Source organism: Sapajus apella, unplaced genomic scaffold (genome assembly GCF_009761245.1).
Source record: "Sapajus apella isolate SASKATOON/1434 unplaced genomic scaffold, GSC_monkey_1.0 scaffold81, whole genome shotgun sequence".
In the NCBI taxonomy this organism is placed as follows: domain Eukaryota; kingdom Metazoa; phylum Chordata; class Mammalia; order Primates; family Cebidae; genus Sapajus; species Sapajus apella.
Genome location: NW_022437021.1, coordinates 5,734,300 through 5,747,392, shown reverse-complemented (window position 1 = coordinate 5,747,392; position 13,093 = coordinate 5,734,300). Strand labels below are relative to the sequence as shown.

The window sequence follows — 13,093 nt, the reverse complement described above, 5'->3', positions numbered from 1 at the left end:
TATCTCACCTGTTACAGCCCCAGTCTTAGGCTCAAGGGCCAGTAGCTCATCACCTAAATCAGGCTCAGGTGCTGCAGCTGAGACTCCTCAGCTACAGATCCTCATTTACAGCCTCTTGAAGACTGCTCCTGATCTCAAGATCTGTGAACTAAAGTGACAAGTTGTTTGCCTTCCACAAACCCAGCATATTTTGGTGGGCTAGGCATAGGACAGCCACTAAAGACATTTGAAAAACAGAACCTAGATGGTAATCAGTAGTCCACAGCAGCTCTGCAATCCAGCCAGGCACAGGTTGCCGGTTCCTTGATTAGAACTCAGTGATCTCTCTAGGAATGATTATCCCTGGCTCTTGACTCCATTGTCTGGGCTATTGGTTTCTCCCTCTGACTTATCATTCCTGTCCTATTAAATGTTCCCCATCTTTATGGCTGAGGGGTCAGTCTGCTTCTTTCTCACAGAATTTCAGAGGTCCAAAAAAAACCTCTTTTCATTTTTTACTATCTCTTTTTTAGTATCAACTAATACTTTCATTAGTACACATCTCTTTAAAACTTTGTGTGTTTCTTATAAATCTGAGATTCACATGTAACCTCAACGAGATAAACTTTTTTCTACTCTATGCCCCTCTAAGGCTATTGTGGAACGTTGCCCTTATGATTCTTGGAAGCATTTTTGTTTAGTGGAGATGGCTGAGAAGGATGCCCTTAAGATCTTTAAAGCATCTTTGACTGTTTGAAAAAAAAAACCTACGAAGTACTTCCTTAAATCTGCCTGAGTTTTAACAAAGAATTCTGGAGTTACACTGTTGTCTTCATCTTTAAATGAAAATTACATATTATAATGTTAGCCTCATTTGCCATATGGAGAGGATGAGACTAAGTAATAGTTGTATTTTTTGGACACCCACAGTCTTGGCTCTTTTGTATTTAACAATTTTTCCTTACTTCATCTCTCTGCTCTCATATTTTACTGTGGGCAGCTAAAAGAACCAGGCAGCACCTTCAACATCCTGTCTAGATATGTCCGTACTGGGTTGTGAGCTCCTTAGGTATATTTTCTGTTTTTAAGCTGCTGCAGTATCTACGGGATACTGCCAGGCATCCCACCACCTCATAACCAGGGCTTCCTCTCTTCCAGCTTCTTATACATTTTATTTACTTTTCTTTAATCTTTTACTGACAATTCTTCCAATTTCCATTCTCCACTCAGGCCCCGAACCACTGTCACGTTTTACGTTTTGTTACAGCAATACCTCACATCTATTGTGAAACAAACCCCCTCAAAATTGGTGACTGACCTAAAAATAAACAACTTAAAATAATCTTTCATGGTTCCTGCAAATACAGTATTCTGGATCAGCTTGTCTGTGAGGTTCTGGCATAAGAATTCTTGAAATCAGATGATTCTGGGATTGGAATCCACTCAAAGGCTTCTTCATGCACATATCTGGCACCTACACTGGGAAGACTTGAATAGCTGGGGCTGGAACTACTGGATCTTTAAGCATCTTTCTCTTTGTCTATATGGTCTCTCTCTCTCTCTCTCTCTCTCCACCCCCCACACCCAACCTTCCAGTCTCTCTCTCTCTCTTTATCTCTCTCTCTCACTCCCTCCCACCCCCACCAGTGGCTCTAGTACATGGTTTCCTTGTGCCAAAGGAGTATACCTCCAGGGAGAGAGCACCAGGCAGAATCTTATCTTTTGTGAACTAGCCTTGAAAACCACACAGAATCACTCTGCTACCTTTGCAAAATGAGAAGCAAATTGCTAAGGCCAGCCCGATATTTAAACGGAGGGCAACTAGACTCCACCTCTTGATGGGAAGTGTTTCCAAGAATTTTCAGACATGTGCTAAAATCATCATACCTCTGCATTGAACGATACAGAGGCCCCATCCTAATATGTGTGTGCTTGCTAATCAGGAAGAGTTTGGTAGAAAATCCCAGACTGAGATACTCTTGGAATTCTGGGAGTTAAGTCTCCTGATTTTAACATTACCTGCAACTGAATGTTATCCCCTGTAATCACTTGGGAAACCTTTGCCTACCCTATTGCTTTTGAATCCTGAGGTGATAACTGCCCAGAGTCCCATTTGCCTCACAGGAAACCACGTGTTATATAGAGGAGTGACGCTCTATGCCTCTCATTAGCTTCCTGCTTCCCAAAGCCAGGCAGCCACTGTCCCAAAGGAAAAATAATCTGCATCAAGTAGCTAAGAAGAACCCTTTCCATCTCTAGTCTCACTAAGGCTTGCTAATGCTTGGATTTGACTTAACCTAGGTAAGTAGCATTTTAATGCTAATTTGTAAAAACGCTGCTGTGCCAAAGAATTAAATAAGCAGTCATATAGCTTTAAATGTTTCACAAGAAACTAAAATAAAACCTTTTGGGACAGGCAATCAAGTTTTCCACCCCACCTCATCCAAGGCAAAAAGAACTCCCTGGTCTACAAGGTTTTGATTGTGTAGAATGTAAGTTTCGGCCATAGTTGGGATAGTATACAGTCAATTTTCTAAATGTAAAGAAATGCTTGGGGGACAGGGATTTTCATTTACAGGCTAACAAATGAAAATGTGTATGTGGGTGTGAGAGCCGGCACAGGAAAGTGAGATATTCCACCCTTGAAAATGATGGGAGTCCCCTTTTCTGTATTTAGACTACATCTCTGCCGTTCATGAAAATCCATGTCTTGTTCTTTTCCCCTTTAAACCCTTCTCTCTCTGACCTTCCTTTCCCCCGGCTTTATTTATTTATTTTTAAAAATAATTGAGTCACATGTGATTCATTTCTAAAGCTTAAGACTTATGCTCAAACACAAATCCCATTGTTCACTTCCTTAGGGAGAGTGAGTTACTCCAGAGGAAAAAAGTAGAGATTTTGTATATGTTTTTGATTCTGTGAATTTATATTATAATAAATTGTGTAGAAAATGTGACAGACCTTTGAGTAATCCAAAAGCACGGTATTTTGGACCAGAAAGGAAATGATTGAAATACACAAAGCTTTGGAGGGACCTGGGAGGAGAGATTTACATTCAAACTTTTTGCCTAATGTCCTTGTCTTTTTGAATGCTGATAGTGCATCTGTTGTTCCAGGGGACTCCTGCAACGCCACCTTATTCGCTTTCTCTTTCCCATTGTTAAGGAGTGTTGTTTGGAGCCTATGTGATTTTAACAGAGACTCAGCTAAGGTAAGCCTCAGAGATCATTTGTTTGGTATAAAGTAAGATGATTGGGGAAAAGTCAGCAGGAGGCAGGGGTTGGAAGGACAGTAGGCTCTGATGACAAAATATCACATGGAATCAGATCAATTTCTAGCTTTTAGCCTCTTAGTTTTAATCACATCTTTCCTTCCTGTGTATCAACAATATTGCTGCCAAAACCCTACAGCTAAGAGTGACATAAACATTCAAATCTCCCAGAGACAGATGGCAACATAAATCTCCATTGTTGCTTTCTTAGAGGATTCCCAGCCTATTGCCATGTGTGGTGAATGGGACATTAGAGGTAGCTATTTCCCACAAGAGCGGTTTTTAGATTCACCTTCAGCAAGTAAAGATGCTTCATTGTTTCGGGGGAATTTTGCTGGCTAAAATCCTAGGGATTACAACAGCAAGAGAAAGCTAATGCTTGAATGAAAGTCATCAATTAGCAACTCCACAACTTCCTCTCTGTTTGGCCTCCCAGAATAACAGATGAGGTTGTTACAGCCACTGGCCACCCTCTACCCAAAAAGTCTGTCATGATTATACAGACTGGTCAGGCTAACAGGTTGCCTTAATCATAGTGTGAGAAAGATGAATGGCCAAGCCATGTTTTGTTCTGTTTTTTTTGTTTGTTTGTTTGAGTCAGAGTCTCTCTGTGTTACGCAGGCTGGAGTGCACTGGGCACAATCACAGCTCATTGCAGCCTCACACTCTGGGATCCAACAAACGCTCCCACATCAGCCTCCCAACTAGCTGGGACCACAGGTGCATGCCACCACATCTGACTATTTTTTTATTTTTGTAGAGATGGGGGTCTTCCTATATTGTCCAGGCTGCTCTCAAATTCCTGAGCTGTAGCAACCCACCTGCCCGGCCTCCCAAAGGGCTAGGATTAGAGGTGTGAGCCAGCACACTTGACCCAAGCCCTGGTTTTGATCAGAAAATCTCAGACATATTTGAATCTGCAATCATGTACTTAACCAGAATATGGCCTTTTGCCAAATTGCCTTATTTTAAAGTGCCATTTTTCTGTTATATGACAACCTTTAGTCAGGGCTGCTTGATCTTCACCAAATACATGTTGTAGCCTTAACATGTTTTTAGATATACCTAGATATTAGTCCCTTCTACCTACAAATACGTCTTTGTTTGATTTTAGAAATCCAAATCTACACATCTTCAGTTATTAATTATGGCTTTCATGGCAATCTGCAGGACAGGAGGGGTCACTGAGTGTGTCATTACTCTGAAGGGGATCTCTGGTCCCTGGGGCGTTCACATCTGCCTTGGGTGCCAGGGCAGAGCAAAATCAGCCCATGTCAGTCGTAGGAGAGAGAACAGAGGAAATGTGAAACAGTCAGTTTAAGAATCATACTGAGAGCACCAAGAGACAGAATAGAGACCTGACATTTCATGAGACACATGGGGCTGAGAAACAAAGAGGAGATGGAGTCCATAGTCTGGTTAAAATATCTTCCTCCGTGAACATAAATGTTAAAACAAGCAAGTTCTCACTGCCAAGGAACTCCAACGGAATTTAAACACATCCAAAAAAGGATGTGTTTAAGGAACGACCCTAGCACAAAGATGTACCTAGCATGCAGAATCCTTTGTTTAGAAAGATAATTTAAGCTTTCTAGAGATTAAACCAATTAAAACAAAGCACCTGTGTCTCACAGAATACCTCGAGTACTGTAACAGTAATTCTCAGGGTTTACTCGGCTCTGAACTTGATTGAACATGAGTGTACTTCCACCACCTCGATGAGACCCAGGCTTTCAATATTTCCACCTGAACAGCTTCAAGTTTTTCCTCCTGCTTCCCACTCATCCCCCTCCTAATCTTGCTCCATGACAAAGCTGAGGGAATCTTCAGAACCCCTCACCTGCTGCACACCCTCCACTGGTTTCTCCTGCGTTGGAGATCAGTCCATACCAGGTACCAGGGCCCTTCCTGACAGCAAGCACCGCGTCTCTCTTGCTCCCCAGCCTGGAATTCAGTGCTCCCACCAGCCCGAACACTGGCCTGTTCTTTTTCTCACCTAGGGGCTTTTGTTGGGCACCCTTAGCCCTTCATTAGACCACAATTCATACTCAGTCTTATAACTGTCCCCTCTGCATGATTCTAAGCTCTGCTTGCTCTGCAGCAACATAGGGTCTGGAAATGACAAAGGTGTGTCTCCCAGCCACATCCTGAATTGTGGGATTTTTTTGTTTTGTTTTGTTTTGTTTGTTTTGTTTTGTTAGCTATTGCTTGTTTTTAAACTATCTTTTCACAAGATTTGTGACACATATACAGAAATGGGTTTTCGAACATTACTATTTATATAAAGGATAATCATGTCAACAAATAAAAAAGATAATGAGTGGTGATTTTTTTCCAGTTCACCCTTCATTCCTTCTTTGTTCATTCCACAGGCCTTCTACGTGCGAGGCACTGTGTACATAAGGAATGTTTGGGAGAGAAACAACCACCTGCAGCCACACTGCTTCATGGCCCTCTGCTTCAGAATTTTGTGTCTCCTACCTTCTAACTTATGTTCTTGTGCACATTTATTCATTTACTTAAGAAACATTTGTCAAGAACTGACTCTGAACCAGGACCTACGATGGGCATTGAAAACTCAGTGATAAACAAAAGTTGTCTCAACCTCTGTTCCATAAAATTTGAAGTCCGATGAGGAGGACAGGCAGTATCAAACTGTCCCTAAACATACAATCAAACTACAATTACTGCAAAAAAGGAAAAAAAAAAGAGTGCAATGAAACATACAGCAGGGGGCCCTGACTGGGGAACTCAGGAAATGTTTCCTTCAAGAAGTAACTTTTTCACCAAGATCTGGGGTTGGAGGAAGAGAAGGAGCAGGCGAATTGGAAGAAACCAGTGTTGGGAGTGGAATGGGCTAGGGATCTGCAGTGGTGAAGCTGGAGAGTTGGGCAGGGGCCAGGGAAATTCAGGTCATATTAAGACTTTTAAAGAATGTTTAGAAAGGATGTGATCTGCTCAGATTGAGATTTCTCAGTTTACCATCCACTAGATTGTAGGTTCTTCATGTCCTGAGGCTGCATCAAACTCCAGCAGAGGGCTTTGAATGCAGTTGGTGCCAAATTGATACTGACTAAGCATGTAGAAAGGAGGTCAGTGATGTGACCATGCACTGGGATGTTACTGGTGACCTATCTACTTCAGTGGATACTTGTACCTCCAGCCCAGGAGATGCTGCCGGAATCCACAGTCATTTCCCCTGCCCATGCAGACTGGAAGTGAAGGGGCCAGGACACACTCTCTCTCTCTGTTTTTGTTTTTTTTTTTTTCGAGATAGGGTCTCGCTCTCACCCAAGCAGCATGCAGTGGCACAATCTCAGTTCAAAGCAACCTCCACTTCCTGGGACTTAAGCAATCCTCCAGCCTCAGCCTCCCGAGTAGCTGGGACCACAGGTGGGAGCCACCACACCAGGCTAATTTTTTGTTTTTGTTTTTCCACTTTTTGTAGAGATGATGTGTCACCATGTTGCCCAGGCTGGTCTCAAACTCCTGAGCTCAAAGCAATCCAACTGCCTCAGCATCCCAGTGGTAGGATTACAGGCATGAGCCACTGCAGTCAGCCCACTCTATTTTTCACTTAAGAAATATTTCGGGCGGGGCGTGGTGGCTCACGCCTATAATCCCAGCACTTTGGGAGGCCGAGGCAGGCAGATCACGAGGTCAAGAGTTCAAGACCATCCTGGTCAACATGGTGAAACCCCGTCTCTACTAAAAATACGAAAACTAGCTGGGCGTGGTGGTGCGCACCTGTAATTCCAGCTACTCAGGAGGCTGAAGCAGGAGAATTCCTTGAACCCAGGAGGCAGAGGTTGCGGTGAGCCGAGATTGTGCCATTGCACTCCAGCCTGGGCAACAAGAGGGAAACTCCATCTCAAAAAAAAAAAAAAAGAAAGAAAGAAATATTTCAGTTTAGATAAATTCTCTAGAGCAGAAAAATGTCTGAGTTATTCCCTCTCTGGATACTCACTAGGAGGGTCATTATTTGGCCGCAATCTCAACTGCAAAACTCATTGTGCATCATTCTAATGACAGCGGGGCGAGTGGAGTGGGAAGTGGATTCTCTTTCCCTAGTCCTTCCAGCTCTTCTCTTTCACTCAGAGAGTCTGTGATCAGCGACACATGGTTCCATATTCCCCGACTTTGCTCTTTCATATTCTGAAGGCTTTCGACACCCGTTAATTCATCACCACCCACAAGCTGGCCAGTGTGAATTTGGGTGTCCTAGTGGGATTCTGACTTTTGTGGGATTGACTTCTTTTAAATCTTGGAATTGATGCTCAGCAAATATGCCAAATGCTCCCATTCTGTGCTAGAGAAAATGTCACCTTTGAGGTCATTAACAATACATTTGCCATCACCATCTTTAGACAGTAAGGGAAAGGCTTTTTGGAACAGAGAGAACAGATAGAGATAAATTTCAGAGGCCCTTTTCATGCAATAATGATTTTCATAAAATGGAACCAGGTTTCAAGGATTTTTGTCCCCTCCGGAGAGGCTTTTCCTCCCTGTGTGTGCACAGTATGTGAATATGATTATATAAATGCAGTAGGAAGACAAGCTCCTGATCACTCTTTAAATCACTTGATGCTTTGATCTCATTTTTAAAGCCACTAAAAACCATGGTTGATGGCTAAATTACCGATGTATTTTTAAACAGCTTCTGTATTTATTTGTTTGGCTGTTTTCATCCCTTCTTCTCCCTCATGCCATTCTGTGATGCTGCCTCAGCCTCAGAGATTCAGCATGGCCGTCTGCTGAACACATGAATACTAAAGAATTGGTTTCCTTAGTAACAATAACCATGAGGCAGCTCACAGAACTTCCTGCCTTCTGTCTGTCCGACGTTTTTTTCTGTTGGTCACGTGGAAAAGACACCCAAACCCAGCCTGCCTATAAAGGATGCACATAAATGTTGTGACCCATGAGCAGAAGGGAGACTTGTCTCTGCTGATTTCCTATTTCTTTTCTCCACATGTTGCCCTGTTCTGTGTGGACAGGGCTAAGCCAGGGCACCAGCGAAGAGCTATGGGCCATGTCAGAGCTCACCGTCTTTCTTCATATAAGAATATGGAACCACAAAACCATAATGCAAGACACATAAACGAGATGACCCTTTGTCTGTAGGTCACCAGCGTGGAACTTTATAAAATAGAATACATTCCATTCACAATATTTTAAGTGCTAAAAAGAAAATGTTAATCTAGTAAAGAAAGCTTTGCTGTTTTTCCAGGTTTGCTTTTTGAGCATCTATCTGTTGTGAGATATTGCTACAAGCAGTCCTGTGAAGCATATCATCCCACTTCACAAACTGAGCTTAAGAAGGCAAAATGACTCCCGCACAGTGAAAACGCTAGGCAGCTGCAGATCCAGCAGTCAGACCCAGAGCTGTCTGAAGGCAAAGTCCAGGGTCTTAAGCACAGGAGGAGGGAAAGTAGGTTGTCCAAAGTCTCTGGTGTGATGTGCACATTGGCAGTTCACTTTTGCCGGGGCATGAGGTATAGGGAGAAGTGCGGAAAGAACAGGCAGGCTAGCTCAGGGGAGCCTTGCTGATGAGCATGGCTATGAAGGGAACCTATAGAAGGGTTTTAAGCAATGTTGGCAAATCACTTGATTTGCATTTTGGGAAGATCGTTCTTGGGAATTTTGAGGAGGATGGATTTGAGGGGCTAGAACTGGGGGCAAGGAGATCTGTTAGCCCCTTACAGTCAGTAGGCCTGGTAAAGAGTAATGTTGGCCTGAATCTGAGCAATAGGGATGGAAAGGAAGGGACTTCCCAAAACTTTCCGCACATGGATCCTTCTGCCAGACACCTTCTCTATCATTGTACCTGCAGCTGAGGCTTCAGGGTTATGGGGCTCTCTCTGAGACTCACATGCTCACAAGCGAGGGCTACTCTTGATTTTGTATTTTCAAACCTTTCTGAATTTAGCCTACCCTTCCAGACCCTCCACTGCATCTCATTTTCTTTTCAACTCTGAGTCTAGTACAGCAGGAGGCACTCAGCAAAAGCAAGTTGAATGAAAGGATGAATGAATTGGAACAGCTTCCAATTTCCCTCCTGTTAATAAAACCTGTGGTCCTGACCATGGCTGTCCTATTGCTGCCCTCATTCATAGGTGGTCCAGGAAGCTGGATGGATGCTCCCATCAAGCATGAGATATGAGCCACCTGGCTGTCACGATGGACGCACACACTGATGGATATATTGTATCATTTCCTCTCTTGGATTTGACACTAAGTGACAGATGTCAACATTTAGACCCTGTAGTTAGAAAAATCAGAACTCCAACAAACACCGTGGCACACATTTACCTATGTAACAAACCTGCACATCCTGCACATGTACCTCAGAACTAAAAATAAAACTTTAAAAAAGAAAACAGAACTCAAAACCTATCTGTGCAGTTTCATATTTCTTAGATAAAAAGGCAAGGATGGACCCTCTCTGCACAGTGTCCTGACCAAAGGAAAATAAGGCCAAAGTCTAATGGGTTGGTAAGAGTTTGAATTGGACCCACACAAAGAGATAGCAGAGATGTTCCAATCAGTTGAGGACCTGCTGTGTAGCGTTTTGAGGGCAAGCCAGTTCATAGCTAATCATTTTAATGGCTTCTCCCATCTGATGGTCTTAGTTTGTCCTTGTCCTAAAATAAGTAAACATTTTAAAAACAAGATGTAAAACCAGAACAAACAACTGTGAGGTAAACTCAGTGACATCAGCTGCAATGGAATAAAACACACATACTATTCTGCTGCCCAGCACTTTAGCAAATAACCCAACCCGTCCTAATTGTTGTACCTTTAACAAAAAATAGGTACATGCCTCATCCACCTTTTTAGACAGTTTTACTGTTCATATGTGTTAAGTGTACAGATCAGTGATTTCTTTTTTTCTTTTCTTTTCTTTTTTGAGACAGAGTCTCTCTCTCTCGCCCCTGCTGGAGTGCAGTGGCACAGTCTCAGCCCACTGCAACCTCTGCCTCTCAGGTTCAAGCAATTCTCCTGCCTCAGCTTCTTGGGTAGCTGGAACTACAGGTGTGCACCACCATGCCTGGCTAATTTTTTGTACTTTTAGTAGAGATGGGTTTCACCATGTTGGCCAGGATGGTCTCAAACTTCTGACCTCAAATGATCTGCCCACCTCAGCCTTGCAAAGTGCTGAGCCACAGGCATGAACCATCCCACCCAGACCACTTCAATGATTTTTGGTAAATGTACAGGGTTATGCCACCATGACCAGGATCCAGTTTTAAAACATTTCCATCACCCTAAAAAGGCCCCTTACGATCATTTCTCCTACACATTTTAAAGTTATGTAAAATTTTTCATCTAAATTTAAATGAGATTAATTTTTGTCAATAGGAGGTGGAAAAGTATTACACTTCTAATATGATGTGGTAGATTGAAACTGGAGTAACTAATGATGTGATTTGATGAAATAGACTTTCTCCTATTGAATAATATACCTAAAATATGGTAGAAATCATGTAAAATTTTATTTAAGATTTAGGATTCTGTCACTTGAAATCTGGCTCATAATAACAATGATAAGAAAGTAAATAAATGAATATGAATTGAACACTCCCCAGTGCCAGGGACTGTACAAGCCCCTGCACTCATCTTCTCATTGAATCTTCACAACAAACTGTAAAGGTGATACTATTAATAGCCACATTTCACAGGTGAGGAAATTGGGATTCGGAGAGATTAAATAACTTGCTGAAAGTTCCATGGTTAATAAGTGGTGGAGGCACATTCAAACTCAGGCAATCTGACCCCAGAGCAGGAGTGAGCAGGAGCTCTTAGCAAATTTTGTATTTTCAAATTTCACAAAATTTGAAATTTGTTTGATTTGCTGCCTGACCATCAAAGGCAGCACTGCAAGTGAGTTGGGGAAGGAGTTGCTGAGGGATGAGGATTCAGGCTGATGACCTCGCTATAACCAGTCCTCTCCCATTGGTTCCCTTTCCTGCACCTAGATCTACCACAGAGCCCCAGGTTTGAAATCTAAAGACAGCTGTGCCCTCCCAAGGACTCCAGCTTGTGAGAACCGGACACCATCCTTTAACCCAATGCTCCTTGGCCATTGCTGCATGTTGGGTAACCAGAAGCCCAACTCAGTACCCAGCATCAAGAAGAGTAGGACCGAGATGGGCAAAAGATTCAGGGACTAAACCTGTGTGGAACCTTTTCTGCCTTTTCTATGACAAGATATGTTCCTTTTAAAGAAACAAAAATCTGCAAATAAATGCAAAGGCGGGGAATGACTGTAGCTTTCATATTCTCTGATGAGAAGGAGGCTTGCGGCCTCTGAATCACTGACCAAAGGCAACAACAGATCACCATGAGGTCTCAGAAAAACACTGGAAAACACAACTAGTTCTTCATAAAGCATACAATAGCAATTACCATATTTTAGCATATGGATCCGCACTGAATTGTTTCACAGTTATAATTAGGTTGTTAATGCAGTGCAGAATTGGGCCATATACTAATTTGGTATATACTTTCTCTAATCTGATGGAAATGCAACGTTTAGAGGGCTTGGCTTTTCTTTTTTGTCAGAAACAATTAAAAAGGTATTTTTCAACTTAAGAACTTTAATATCACATATCACATTTTTCTTTTTTTAATTGTGTTGGGATTGGGGCGGGATGTGAGAGAGAGAGAGACAGAGAAGGAGAGAGATTTCACCCAAATTATAGCTCAAGCCATACACTTTTGTGTCTGATTTGTTTCCAGCAATCATTTATGATTCTTTTCTTTCTTGTTTGCTTTTCCCTCCTTTTCTTTTTTGCCTTTGGTGAACTGAAACTGAATTTTTTTTCTCCAGGACAATTCTCGGTTCCAGTCATAGTAAATGCCAATTTCATTTCCATCTTATTATTTTTCTAATTAAACATTTGTCATGCAGGAGAAGATCTGAGGTGCCTGTGCTTTCCATTATGTAAAATATTCAGTTATGATAATAGGTCTGGAATGCTATTTTGAAGGTGTTATGGAAAGAAATCAGGGACAATAAAATAAAATCAACTGTATTTTACCCTGGACTTTTGCCTGTTTATTTTCTCCCTAATTTGCCACAGTTGCTAATATTGATTGTCTCCTATCATGAGGGATATAAACATACTTAGTATCTACAATGAGGAGAATTCTGTAAAATCTGTATCTAAAAATTTTTAAAGGTTTAAAAATCTAACTCTATTTCATACAACATTAGATTCCTTTCCCATTTTTTCCCCTCTGTCCACACTTAGCAAAATCTATGCTCCTATACCTGAGGAAATGTGCTTGAGCTCAAATTGTTTCAGAACAAAGTAGGAATAGGCCAGACAGACAGCCTAATATTTCTCGGACATCTTTTTTTCTTCTTATGACAAAGCCCATGGGGATAGGCTCTGTGAAAGGAGAATTTATTTTCTTAACTCTTTAAACACAAAGCTTTTCCATTTTCCGGGGCAGGTTATTTTTCCCAGACAAGCATTAAGAGTCACATCTTACATCTATGTTAACATCCATACATTTATACCTATACATATATATTCTATATATGTGTGTATGTATATCATGCGTATCTGTGTGTATACTTTTATCTGTCTATTAATCTACAAAATCTTAGACTTGCCGGTGCAGTGGCTCATGCCTGTAATCCCAGCAGTTTGGGAGGTTGAGGTGGGCGGATCATGAGGTCAGGAGTTTGAGACCAACCTGGCCAACATGGTGAAACCCCGTCTCTACTAAAGATACAAGCCAGGCATGGTGGCGCATGCCTGTAATCCCAGCTACTTGGGAGGCTGAGGCAGAAGAATAGCTTGAATCCAGGAGGCAGAAGTTGCAGTGAGC

General features: G+C 42.1%; 1 long non-coding RNA gene across 1 annotated transcript; it reads left to right on the top strand.

The window, feature by feature from the left end:
- Nucleotides 1-1,612: 1,612 nt before the first annotated feature.
- On the top strand, nt 1,613-12,293 carry LOC116533351. Its single transcript, XR_004261244.1, has 2 exons — nt 1,613-3,190; nt 11,230-12,293. It is a non-coding gene; the product is annotated as an uncharacterized LOC116533351 (long non-coding RNA).
- The last annotated feature ends 800 nt before the right edge of the window (nt 12,294-13,093 follow it).